This window comes from Rhinopithecus bieti, unplaced genomic scaffold (genome assembly GCF_001698545.2).
Source record: "Rhinopithecus bieti isolate Rb0 unplaced genomic scaffold, ASM169854v2 scaffold_4907, whole genome shotgun sequence".
NCBI classification, from domain to species: domain Eukaryota; kingdom Metazoa; phylum Chordata; class Mammalia; order Primates; family Cercopithecidae; genus Rhinopithecus; species Rhinopithecus bieti.
In genome coordinates, this window is record NW_016804501.1 from 661,257 (window position 1) to 674,401 (window position 13,145).

Here is a 13,145-nt window from a genome sequence, read left to right on the forward strand (position 1 = left end):
CACACAGGGTTTGGGTCTTGCATGTCAGCCTGGTCTGTTTGGTGAATCTGCGGAGTGTGAGAACTGGCGGCCCACTTCTGTTCCACGTGGGCGCATTTCCCGAACTGCGCGTGGAAAAGCCGGGCTGCTGAGCCTCCGTCAGTCTCGGCCCCGCCTCCATCAGTCTCGGCTCCGCCCCCGCCTTCCTCAGTCTCGGCCCCGCCCCCCTCCGTCAGTCTCGGCCCCGCCCCCCCTCCGTCAGTCTGGGCCTCGCGTTCGGCCTCGCCCCTGCCCACCGCGCAGAGTCTCGCGGCGCCCTCGTTCTCCAGCGCCCTCGCGCGGTCAGAGCCGCGCCGCGAAAGCGCAGCTCTACGGGAGCGCCGACGCGCGTCCCTTCCGGCTCGCCGTAGCAGCCTTGCCGCCGCTTCCTCCCGCCGGGGCCCCGGATGCGATGAGCGGCTGCGGCGCCGCTTCCATCCTCCCGCTCTCCTGACGCGGCCGGAGCGCAGCCCGGAGGCCCAGGGTAAGTAAGGGCGGAGGCGCGGGAGGCTCTCCGGACGGCAGCGGCCAGGGCCCGGGGGTCGCGTAGCCGCAGCCGCCGGCGTACAGGGCCCGCTCGCCGGCCGGCCTCGGGCTTCGCGTGGGGACCAGGCCGTGGTGGCTGCCGTGTGCGACCCCGGGCGGGCGACCCGGCTGAGGGCTCACGGGCCCGGGTCTTTCGTGTCGTAGCGCCCGTCTCCGGCAGGTCGCGCGATGCGCGCCCGTTTCGCTGGGTCCCCCAGGCTCCTGGGCTGGGGGCGTGGCCGAGGGCAGCTCGGCCTGGCGGCCTTGCGGGAATCGGGGGACTCCGGCCGGCGCCTCCTGGTTCTCGGGGCTGCGGGGGTGGCTGTTGCTTCTGGCGCGCTCGTGGGCTGCCCTCGCGGTCACGAACGCGACGCTGAGGTGCGAGGATGGGACGCCCAGAACCACTTCCCTGCGGCGCGACGGGGCGAATTCATCCGGAGCTTAAGGATCCCCGCGCCACGGGTGTCCCGGAACGCGCCGCCACGGGGCTTACAGCGCGGGCCGAATCCGCTCCTCGTCGGCGTAGACCCGCCTGGTCCTCCACGGCCGAGACTTAGTAATCGCCGCTGTCTCCGCCGGGAGCCCTCCCCGCACACACCTGCGGCCCACGGGCCTCTGCTCAGCTGTCGCCGTGTCAGTGACAGAACAGTAACGCATCCCGGTGCTTTATTAGTATTACTTTTTGAGGCGGCGTCTCGCTCTGTTGCACAGGTCGGCGTGCAGTGGCGCGATCACGGCTCACTAGAGCTTCGACCTCCCGAGTGGTTGGGGACCGCAGGCTTGGGCCACCATGCTCGGCTAACTTTTTATTTTATTTTGTTTTGTTATTTTATTTTATTTTTTTTGAAACGGAGCCTCTCTCTGTCGCCCAGGCTGGATTGCAGTGGTGCGATCTCGGCTCACTGCATCCTTCGGCTCCCGGGTTCAAGTGATTCTCCTGCCTCAGCCTCCCATGTAGCTGGGACTGCAGGCGTCCGCCACCACGCCCCGCTATTTTTTTTTTTTTTTTTTTTTGTATTTTTAGTAGAGACGGGATTTCATCGTGTTGGTCAGGCTGGTCTGGAACTCCTGACCTCGTGATCCGCCCCCGTTGGCCTCCCGAAGTGCTGGGACTACAGGCATGAGCCACCGTGCCCGGCCAATTTTTTTGGGTTTTAGTAGAGACGGGGTTTCACTGTGTTGCCCAGGCTGGTCTCGAACTCCTGAGCTCAGGCAGTCCGCCCTCCTCCCCCTCCCAAAGTGTTAGGATTACAGGCGTGAGCCACTACACCCGGCCAATTTTTTATTATTTGAATTGGGGTCTTGCTGTGTTGCCCGGGCTGGTCTCGAGCTCCTGAGCTCAAACAGTTCCTAGCGCCTTGCCCTCCCAGTGCTGGGACTGTAGCGTGAGCCGTGGCGCCCGGACCGTGGACGTGTTCATAGGGCTTCTCTCTGGGTTCATGGATGAGTTGTAGCCTTTTTTACTTATTTGTGTTCTGTCTTTCTTTTTTTTAGCAGAATATGTGCAATAAAATGATTTTTGTAATTCTTATTATTTTTAGACAGAGTCTCACTCTGTCTCCCAGGCTGGAGTGCAGTGGCAGGATCTCGGCTCACTGCAACCTCTGCCTCCTGGGTTCAAGCAATTCTCCTGCCTCAGCCACCTGAGTAACTGGGACTACAGGCGCCCGCCACCACGCCCAGCTAATTTTTGTATTTTTAGTAGAGAGGCGGTTTCACCGTGTTGGCCAGACTGATCTCGAACTCCTGACCTCTTGATCCGCCTGCCTCGACCTCCCAAAGTGCTGAGATTACAGGCGTGAGCCACTGCGCCCAGCCTCTACTGGTCTCTTAAACCAACTTCAGTTAAGCTTTTGGTCTCTATCTCTCTACTGAAACAGCTCCTTTGGGGATTTCTGGTGCATCCACATTGCCAGGTTCCCTTTCAGCAGCTCTTACAGCAGCAGCTTGTGGCTTCCTTGAAACATTATCTCCCTCAGGCATGGAGACACCCCTCTTGAATGGTTCTCCACTTACCTTACTGGCTGCTACCCACAGTCTCCTTGCTGATCCCTTCTCATCTCTGTTACCTATGAATACTACACTGCCTCAGGACAGTCCTCAGACCCTTTCTCTGGTCTATAAGTCCCGGGTATTATAATCGTGTGTCGACTGAACGTAACTTGTTGACATGTCCCGCATTGCATCTGGCTGGATCTGTCTACCCCACACTGCTACTTTTACATGTGAGAAATCTGTTTCTTTTTTGTGTGTGTTTGTTTGTTTGTTTTATGTGTGTGTATGTTTTTTTTTTGAGACAGAGTCTCACTCTTTCGCCCAGGCTGGAGTGCAGTGGCGTGATCTCGGCTCACTGCAACCTCTGCCTCCCGGGTTCACGCCATTCTCCTGCCTCAGCCTCCTGAGTAGCTGGGACTACAGGTGCCCGCCACCACGCCAGGCTAATTTTTTGTATTTTTTTTGTTTTTTTGTTTTTTTTTTTTTTGAGACGGAGTCTCGCTCTGCTGCCCAGGCTGGAGTGCTGTGGCCGGATCTCAGCTCACTGCAAGCTCCACCTCCCGGGTTCACGCCATTCTCCTGCCTCAGCCTCCCGGGTAGCTGGGACTACAGGCGCCGCCACCTCGCCCGGCTAGTTTTTTGTAGTTTTTAGTAGAGACGGGGTTTCACCGTGTTAGCCAGGATGGTCTCGATCTCCTGACCTCGTGATCCGCCCGACTCGGCCTCCCAAAGTGCTGGGATTACAGGCTTGAGCCACCGCGCCCGGCAATTTTTTGTATTTTTAGTAGAGATGAGGTTTCACCGTGTTAGCCAGGATGGTCTCAATCTCCTGACCTCGTGATTCACTCGCCTTGGCCTCCCAGAGTGCTGGGATTATAGGCATGAGCCACCGTGCCTGGCTGAGAAACCTGTTTCTTACACGCTCTGTTCTCTCTCAGTCGGGCAGCTTCACTCTCTCTGTTGCTGTGGTTACAGCACCTTGTAGTGAACTGTGCATTTCTTCTGCATCCTAAGTCTGACCTGTCAGTGCTTTCTAGAGTGGTCTGAAACATGACTTCTGCAGTTTACTCTCAGCACGGCAGCTGAGTGATGTGTATAAAACAGAAATCACATCGTGTGCTTCTCTGCTCCCTTCATAGTTTCTCATCTTCAGACCAAAGGCCAGAGTTCTGAAGGCAGTTTCTGGAGGCTGTTAGTGACCAGGCCTCTGCTGTCTCTGTGGCCCTGTGGCCTTGTGGCCCAGCACTCAACTGATCACCTCATGACCCCAGCCACTCTCCTTGAGCCACCAACTGCACCTGGCTCAGCGCTTGGGCACATGTTGCTTCTGTCTAGCACATTGGGCCCTACCTGGGCGTGGGTCTCACTCTCACCCAGTGTGTTCTTTCAAAATTCTGTTCTTCAGAGAGGCCTTCCCTCCTTGCCCTGCATCACGGCAACTGGCCCGCCTCCCCGAGGTAGCGCCCTCCTCTTACTGGGCATAAGTCTCTTCCATTGCACTTAGTACCTGGCACGTGCCGCTTTGCTTTGCTCACTCTTAGATTCCCAGTGTGTCAAACAGTATCTGATATTAAATGTGCAGTAACTATTTGTTGAATAAGTAGATGAATGCAAGAGTTCTTTTTTAAAACACTGGGTTTGGTAGGGACCTAGGCATACAGGAGGGATTAATAATTAAAAGCAGTGTTTTAGTATTGGCTTGGGATGCTAATGAGTTGGAGGAGGGAAACTAGCTATTCTGGTGGGAATATGTTCGTGCAGCAGGTAGGTCATGCTGCAGGTAGATCTCGGATTTTGGGAGGCAGAGATGAAAGGTGAAGGAGTGGCTTGAGCCAAGTTGGAGGTGGGAGTGCTTGAGGCTGTTCAGGAAGGATTTAGTTACCAGGTCTTGCCTTCCATCTGTGCAAGGTTTGGCATCCCATGCAGGCGGCCGTGGAGTCTCTTCATAAGGACCATCCACAGGCTTTGTCCATCGTTCTGTTTTCCTTGCACTGAAATTCTTCCGTTTTCTCTCTCGGCCCCCTTGCCCCTCAGCTTTATGTTTAAGGGCTTATTTTGTATGGAGATTAATCTTTGCTTTCTCTGTCCCAGCTTAGCCTCTGGGGTCCTCAGTGGGAAATACAGCATCTTATTTCCACGGAGATTCGACAGTCTGTCTCAGTGCTGATGACAGTGTGTGCTTGGGTGGACCTGCTTTGCAGCTAGTGGCTGGCTGCAGCCTGCAGTAGGCTGGTGGGGCTTTTTTTTTTGAGATCCAGTTTTGCTCTTTTTGCCCAGGTCGGAGTTCAGTGGTACATCTCCGCTCGGCTCACTGCAACCTCTGCCTCCCAGGTTCAAGCGATTCTCCTGCCTCAGCCTCGAGTAAGTGGGATTACGGGCACCCACCACCACACCCAGCTAATTTTTTTTTTGGTATTTTTAGTAGAGATGGGGTTTTGCCATGTGGCTGGTCTCGAACTCCTGACCTCAGGTGATCCGCCCGCCTCGGCCTCCCAAAGTGGTGGGATTACAGGCGTGAGCCACTGCGCCTGGCCTTTTTAGTCTCTTCTTTTTTTTCCCCTGAGATGGGAGTCTTGCTCTGTTGCCCAGGCTGGAGTGCAGTGGTGTGATCTCGGCTCACTGCAAGCTCCACCTCCCAGGTTCACGCCATTCTCCTGCCTCAGCCTCCTGAGTAGCTGGTACTACAGGCACCCGCCACTGCGCCCGGCTAATTTTTTTTGTGTTTTTTAGTGGAGACGAGGTTTCACCCTGTTAGCCAGGATGGTCTCGATCTCCTAACCTTGTGATCTGCCCGCCTCGGCCTCCCAAAGTGCTGGGATTACAGGTGTGAGCCACTGCGCCCGACCTTTTCAGCCTCTTTTTACAGGTGGAAGAGCAATGATTCAATCCCTGGCTTCCCTTGGGGAGCCTGACCCTTGCTTCTCAGCCAGTCTGTAGAGGTGTTTGTGTCCCCATTGCCTTTAGGAGTTGAAATCCTGGTCCTCAGTGTTTTCTTCTAGACCCAGCCTCCGTTAGGCCTGTAATCTCAGCCCTTCCTTCATGGTTTCTGCTTTATATCTGCCTCAAGGAATCGTTTTATCTCTAATCCCCTTGGGGTGCATCTTTTTTTTTTTTTTTTTTTTGAGACGGCAGTCTGGGCTCTGTCGCCCAGGCTGGAGTGCGGTGGCTGGGGGTCTAGCTCACGCAACTCCGCCTCCCAGGTTCATGCCATTCTCCTTCCTTCAGCCTCCCCAAGTAGCTGGGGACTACAGGCGCCGCCCTCGGTCGCCCGGCTAGTTTTTTGTATTCTTTAGTAGAGACCGGGGTCTTCACCGTATTAGCCCAGGGTGGTCTCGATCTCCTGACCTTGTGATCCGCCCCTCTCGGCTCCAAAGTGCCTAGGATTACAGGCTTGAGCCACCACGCCGCCCCGGCCGGTTGCATGTTTTTAAAAAATCAAATTTTAAATCATTTATATTCAGAGTGGAAGGGAAGGTCTTTGCATATCCCCACTTCCATCTTGTTTAATTTTTTATTTTATTTTATTTATTTTTTTTACACAGAGTCTCTCTGTCGCCTAGGCTGGAGTGCAGTGGCGCTATCTCCGTTCACTGCATCCTCTGCCTCTCTGGTTCAAGCGATTCTCCTGCCTCAGCCTCCTGTGTAGCTGGACTACAGACACCCACCACCACGCCCGGCTAATTTTGTATTTTTAGGAGAGACAGGGTTTCACTGTGTTGGTCAGGCTGGTCTTGAACTCCTGACCTCAGGTGATCCGCCCGCCTCAGCCTCCCAAAGTGCTGGGATTACAGGTGTGAGCCCCCATGCCCGGCCGTTATTTAACTTTTTAAAAAAATTTACACATAGTAGGATTCACTTTCTTTGGTGTAGAGTTCTGAGAATTTGGGCAAATGTGTGATTTCCACCACAGTTAGGATACAAAATAGTTTCTTCAATGCCCCCAAAATTTCCCTCGTGCTGCCCCTAATTACATCTTCCCTCTAGTTCTTGGCAGCTGCTGATACCTGTCTCTGTGTGTCTGTCTGTTCCAGAATGTCATATAAAGCAGGGGTCCCCAAGCCCTGGGCCACAGACTGGTACTGGTCTTTGGCCTGTTAGGAACTGGGCTGCACAGCAGGAGGTGAGTGATGGGCGAGTGAGTGAAGTTTCATCTGTATTTACAGCTACTCACTTTACTGCTTGAGCTCTGCCTTCTGTCAGATGAGCAGCGACATTAGATTCTTATAAGAGTGCGAACCTGAATGTAAACTGCACATGTGAGGGATCTAGGTTGTGCGCTCCTTGTAAGAATCCAGTGCCTGGTGATCTGTCACTATTTCCCATCACCCCCAGATGGGGCCATGTGGTTGCAGGAAAACAAGCTCAGGGCTCCCACTGATTCTACATGATGGTGAGTTATATAATTATTTTATTATGTATTACAATGTAATACTAATAGAAACTGTAATGTGCTTGAATCATTCTGAAGCCATCCCTGCTAGCTGCCTGTCTGTGGAAAATTGGTCTTCTGTGAAACCAGTCCCTGTTGCCAAAAAGGTTGGGGACCACTGATCAATATAGGGAATCATTCTGTTTGGAGCCTTTTGAGTCTGCCTTTTTTCGTTGAGCATAATGCATTTGAGATTCACCCAGGCTTTTGCATGTTCCAATAGTTTGTCTGTTTGGTTTTTGAGATGGAGTCATGCTGTGTTGCCCAGGTTACAGTGCAGTGGCGTGATCTCGGCTCACTGCAGGCTTGCTTCTCAGACTCAAGTGATTCTCCTGCCTCAGCCTCCCGAGTAGCTGGGATTACAGGTGCCTGCCATCATGCCCAGCTAATTTTTTTGTATTTTTTGTTTGTTTGTTTGTTTTAAGATGGAGTTTTGTTCTTGTTGCCCAGGCTGCAGTGCAATGGCATGATCTCGGCTCACTGTAACCTCTGCCTCTTGGGTTCAAGCGATTCTCTTGCCTCAGCCTCCCAAGTAGCTGGGATTACAGGTGCCTGCCACCATATCTGCCTAATTTTTTTTTTTCTTTTAGTTTTAGTAGAGGGGGTTTCAACATGTTGGCTAGGCTGGTCTTGAACTCCTGACCTCAGGTGATCCGCCTGCCTCGGCCTCCCCTTTGCTGGGATTACAGGCGTGGTGAGCCACTGTGCCTGGCCTTTTTTTGTATTTTTAGTGGAAATGGGGTTTCACCATGTTGGCCAGGCTGGTCTCAAACTCCTGACCTCAGTGATCCACCCACTTCGGCCTCCCAAAGTGCTGGGATTACAGGTGTGAGCCACCGCGCCCAGCCCCAGTAGTTTCTTTGTTTGTTTGTTTTGAGACGGTGTCTTGCTGTGTTGCCCAGGCTGGAGTGCAGTGGCCAGATCTCAGCTCACTGCAAGCTCCGCCTCCCGGGTTTCCGCCATTCTCTTGCCTCAGCCTCCTGAGTAGCTGGGACTACAGGCACCCGCCACCTCGCCCGGCTAGTTTTTTGTATTTTTTAGTAGAGACGGGGTTTCACCGGATTAGGCAAGATGGTCTCGATCTCCTGACCTTGTGATCCGCCCATCTCCGCCTCCCAAAGTGCTGGGATTACAGGCTTGAGCCACCGGGCCCCGCCAGTAGTTTGTTTTTGTTTTTGTTTTGGAGATGGGGTCTCGCTCTGTCACCCAGGCTAGAGTGCAGTGGCGTGATCATAGCTTACTGTAGCCGTGGCTTCTTGAGCTCAAGCGATCTCCTGCCTTACCCTCTCAGGTAACTGGGACTATAGGTGTGTGGCACCACGCCCTGTTAATTTTTGATTTTTTGTAGAGACGGTATCTCACTGTGTTGCCCAGGCTTGTCTTGGATTCTTGGACTCAAGACATCCTCTGGTCTCAGTGTCCCACCGTGTTGGGATTACAGGTTTGAGCCACTGTGTCCAGCCTGTTTGTTTTTATTGTTGAGGAGTACTCCTTGGTGTGAACATACCAATTTGTCGGTTCGCCCATTGATGGACATTTGGATTGTTTCCAGTTCTTTGTTTTCCATCTTGTTTTTTAATAAAGGTAACGCGTGAATAGTTCACATTGAAAGGTATCCAAACAACACAGAAGGACCTAGAGCTCGTTAAGAGTTCCTTTGCCCTTTCTCCCAGTTCATCACCTCCCCACAGCTAGCAAATTTGGGATTCATTTTTCTGGGTTTCTTTCCATACATCAGAACATGCATTCTCAGTGAGGGCGATATCTCCAACAAGGGAGTCATAGTTAGTTCTTGGAAGAAGGGTGAAAAAATGTAGACATTACAGTGTTTTGTGGCCTCCCAAAGATCCCAACACCTGAACAGATATACAGTGTAGTATATCTGTGTACAGCTGTGGCTTTAAAATTTCATGGGGAGGCAATTAGGAGAAAAACTTACAAAAATGTTCCTTAGCGGGGCTGTGGAAAAGTAAAGATCGGGAAACAACAGAATGATGGATTGGGGATTCATAACCTTATTACTTGGTGTTGGATGAAGCACTTTTTCAGTTTTTCTTGAACTTCTCTCACAAGCTGAAATAAATCCCACCTGGTCTAGTGTAGGGGCTTTGGTTCATTAGGTTATGGACCCACTACCACCTCCATGATTTAAAATCCCTGGAATTGTAACCTATTAAATGGAAGGGACATTGGAGACATTGAGGGGAGGCTTTCCTGTTGATCCACCATTACAGCACCCTGACAGTTCAGTTCTCTGTAGTAACACACAGTGTGATAAGCCCTAGACAATTTAAAAATTCAGTTTAGCCCACTTCGTATCATTCGGAATTTATATATTTCAGGAACTAGTATGGAACTTTTGTAATGTGCCTTTTGGTGGGAGATTAATGAAGGTTTTGTTAGCATGTAGATCTTGGGTTAATAGCTTTTGTTACGTGACATCTAGTGCTACTATCTTATATTGAAAGTATTTTTTGTAACATTTATTATGAAAAATTTCAAAGATACACAAAGATTGAAAGAATTTTGTGGCTGGCCGGGCGTGGTGGCTCACGCCTGTAATCCAAGCACTTTGGGAGGCTGAGGCGGGTGGATCATATGAGACAAAGAGTTCGAGACCAGCCTGGCCAATGTGGTGAAACCCTGTCTGTACTAAAAATACAAAAATTAGCTGGTTGTGGTGGCTCACACTTACAGTCCCGGCTACTTGGGAGGCTGAGGCACAAGAATCACTTGAGCCCAGGAGACAGAAGTTGCAGTGAGCCGAGATTGTGCCACGGCACTCAAATTTAGGTGACAGAGTGAGACTCTGTCTCAAAAAAAAGAGAAAATTTTACAGTGAACACTAGTATACCTGCCACTTAGTTTCCATTAAACATTTTACCATACTTGCTTCATCATACCTGTTTATCTATTTGTCTTAAATTTTTTTTAAAAAAAGCATTTCAAAATGTGTGCGTGTCAGCATCTCTGTAGAGAGTTGAATTAAAATTAGGGGCCAGGCCAGGTGTGGTGGCTCATGCCTGTAATCCCAGCACTTTGGGAGGTCAAGGCAGGAGAACTGTTTGAGCCCCAGTAGTTCGAGAGCAGCCTAGGGAACATGTTGAAACCCTGTCTGTACAAAAAAGTACAAAAATTTGACTGGGCACAGTGGCTCATGCCTGTAATCCAGCACTTTGCGAGGCCGAGACAGGTGGATCACTTGAGGTTAGGAGTTGGAGACCATCCTGGCCAGCATAGTGAAACCCTGTCTCTATTAAAAATACAAAAATTAGCTGGGCATGGTGGCGCACACCTGTAATCCCAGCTACTCAGGAGGCTGAGGCAGGAGAATTGCTTGAACCCAGGAGGCGGATGGTGCAGTGAGCCGAAATCACGTCGCTGCGCTCCAGCCTGGGTGACAGAGTGAGCCTCCGTCTCAAAAAAAAAAAAAAAGTGGGTGTGATGGTGTGTGCCTATAGTCCCAGCTACTTGGGAGGCTGGGGTGGGAGGATCACTTGAGCCCAGGAGGTGGAAGTTACAATGAGGTGAGATTGGGCCACTGCACTGCAGTCTGGAACAGAGACCCTGTCTCTGAAGAAATAAGTAAAATTAGGGGCCAGGCATGGTGGCTCACGCCTGAAATTCCAGCACTTTGGGGGGCTGAGGTGGGAGGATTGCTTGTGGCCAGGAGTTTAAGACCAGCATGGGCAACATGGTGAAACCTTGTCTGTACAAAAAATACAAAAATTAGCCGGCCATGGTGGCATGCATTTGTAAGTCCCAGCTACTTGGGAGGCTGAAGTGGGAGGATTACTTGAGCCTGGAAGGCAGAGGTTATGGTGGGCCAGGATTGTGCCACTGTACTGCAACCTGGGTGACAGAGTGAGACCTTGTGTCAAAAAAAGAGAAAAAATTAGGAGTTAAAATTGAGTTAAAATTAGAAACATAGTCATTAAAAAATTTTAAAGTTGTTTAGCCATTGTTGGTAGCTTTGCTGTCCATTGGGATACCTGTACTATGTTTTTGAGAAGTGTTATTTTAGATGAACAGTTTCTCTGCATTATAGTTGCTTGTCTTTGTTTCTTTAACTTGTTTATAACGTCACTGAGGTCGGGAGCCATTTAACAAAATTGAAGTATAATTTACATATGGTGAAAGTTTATGCTTTTTTTTTTGAGACGGAGTTTCGCTCGTTGCCCAAGCTAGAGTGCAATGGCGCAATCTTGGCTTACTGTAACCTCCGCCTCCTGGGTTCGAGCAATTCTCCTGCGTCAGCCTCCCGAGTGGCTGGGATTACAGGTGTGCACCACCATGCCCGGCTAATTTTGTATTATTGGTTAGGGATGGGGTTTCTCCATGTTGGTCAGGCTGGTCTTGAACTCCTGACCTCAAGTGATCCACCTGCCTCAGCCTCCCAAAGTGTTGGGATTACAGGCATGAGCCAGCGCGCTCATCCAAGTTTATGCTTTTTAGTGTACGGTTGAATTTTTTTTCTTAGTCCATTTAATGTTACCATCTGTGTACTTTTTGTTTTTTTGAGACAGAATCTCGCTGTGTTGCCCAGGCTGGAGTGTAGTGGTGTGATCTTGGCTCATTGCAACCTCCACCTCCCAGGATCAAGGGATTCTCCTGCCTCAGCCTCCTGAGTAGCTGGGATTACAGGCATGTGCCACCATGTCCAACTAAATTTTGTATTTTTAGTAGAGACAGGGGGTTTTACCATGTTGGCCAGGCTGTTCTCGAACTCCTGACTTGAGGTGATCCGCCTGCCTCGGCCTCCCAAAGTGCTGGGATTACAGGCATGAGTCACTGCACCTGGCCCATCTGTGTACTTTTGAGAGACACATTCCATCTTGTAACCATCATCACAAATCAAGCTGTAGCTACCGTTCTTTACTTCCCCATTTCCTCATGCCCCTCTCTAGTCAGCTCCGTCTCCGCCTTCAGCCCGTCAGGTTCTGTTCTAGTCTCTGTCCCCACAGTTTTCCTTGTCCGGAATGTCATGCCAGTGACCCACACAGCCCTCCGCCTCGTTATTTGGCATCTTGCACCTGTGAGACTCAACTGTGTTGTGGGTGTGTCAGTGGTTTGTTCGTTGGTGTTGCTGGATTGTGTCTGTTGTATGGCTCTATCACTGTTTGATGTGTCTGCTCATCGGGGAAGGTCAGTTTTAATATTCTGATATGTTTCAGTGGATCTTTTTCTGTATGTTTAACTTAGTAGTGATTGTGTTATGCAATTGGTAACCTGCTTTTTTCGCTTAATATATCTGGAAATTTTGGTTTTGTTACATATTTTCCATCTAGAACTTCAACATTGGAAATTTCTGATTATGCTTTTTAATTTTTTTTGTTATTCTGCAGTGAGTATTATTTATGTACAATTTTTTAGGTTGGTGGGTTAATTTCCTTCAGATAGATTTCTAGAAGTAGGGTTACTAGGCCAAAAGTTTTGGGGTCAGATGGGTTCCTTCCACTTTCCTATTGCCGTATGCAGTCTACTCCTACAGGGCGTTTTTTTGGTTCTGAACCCATTTGAAATCTTTTCTACATCTTCCCAAATTGCTTCTGTTAATTCCCTTTAGCAGAATTAGTGGAGTGCCAGTTGTCTGATTTAATGTCTTGGCTAAGTGGGTCTGGGGAAATATTTATTTTAGTCTATATTCCTCTTTTTAGTAGCAAGGTTGGTCGTTTTCCTCTCAGCTGGTTAAGTACATCCTGTTCTCTTTTTGTGAACTTTTTTTTTTTTTTTTTTTTTTTGAGTAGGAGTCTGTTGCCCAGGCTGGAGTGCAGTGGCAAGATTTTGGCTCACTGCAACCTCCACCTCCCAGGTTCAAGCGATTCTCCTGCCTCAGCCTCCCAAGTAGCTGGGATTACAGACATGTGCCACCAAGCCCGGCTAATTTTTTGTATTTAGTAGAAACAGGGTTTCACCATATTGGTCAGGCTGGTCTTGGACTCCTGACCTCAGGTGATCCACCCGCCTCAGCCTCCCAAAGTGCTGGGATTACAGGCGTGAGCCACCATGCTCAGCCTCTTTTGTCTTTAATTCATTTTCTACTGGGATTTTAATGTTTTCTTACTGATTTGTATGAGTGCTTTTACGGTATTGGTAATAGCTTTTGTCATACCTACTTCAAATATTCTTTCCAAGATATTTAGTTTTAGATTTTGATGATTTACTTTTGAGTTTTAAA

General features: G+C 50.0%; 1 protein-coding gene across 1 annotated transcript in view; it reads left to right on the top strand.

Moving 5' to 3' along the window:
- The first annotated feature begins 409 nt into the window (after window positions 1-409).
- Window positions 410-13,145, top strand: part of EP400 (E1A binding protein p400) — a 140,473-nt gene continuing 127,737 nt past the window's right edge. The window contains 1 exon segment of the mRNA XM_017868826.1: window positions 410-502. The gene's annotated coding sequence lies outside the window, so the exon portion shown is untranslated.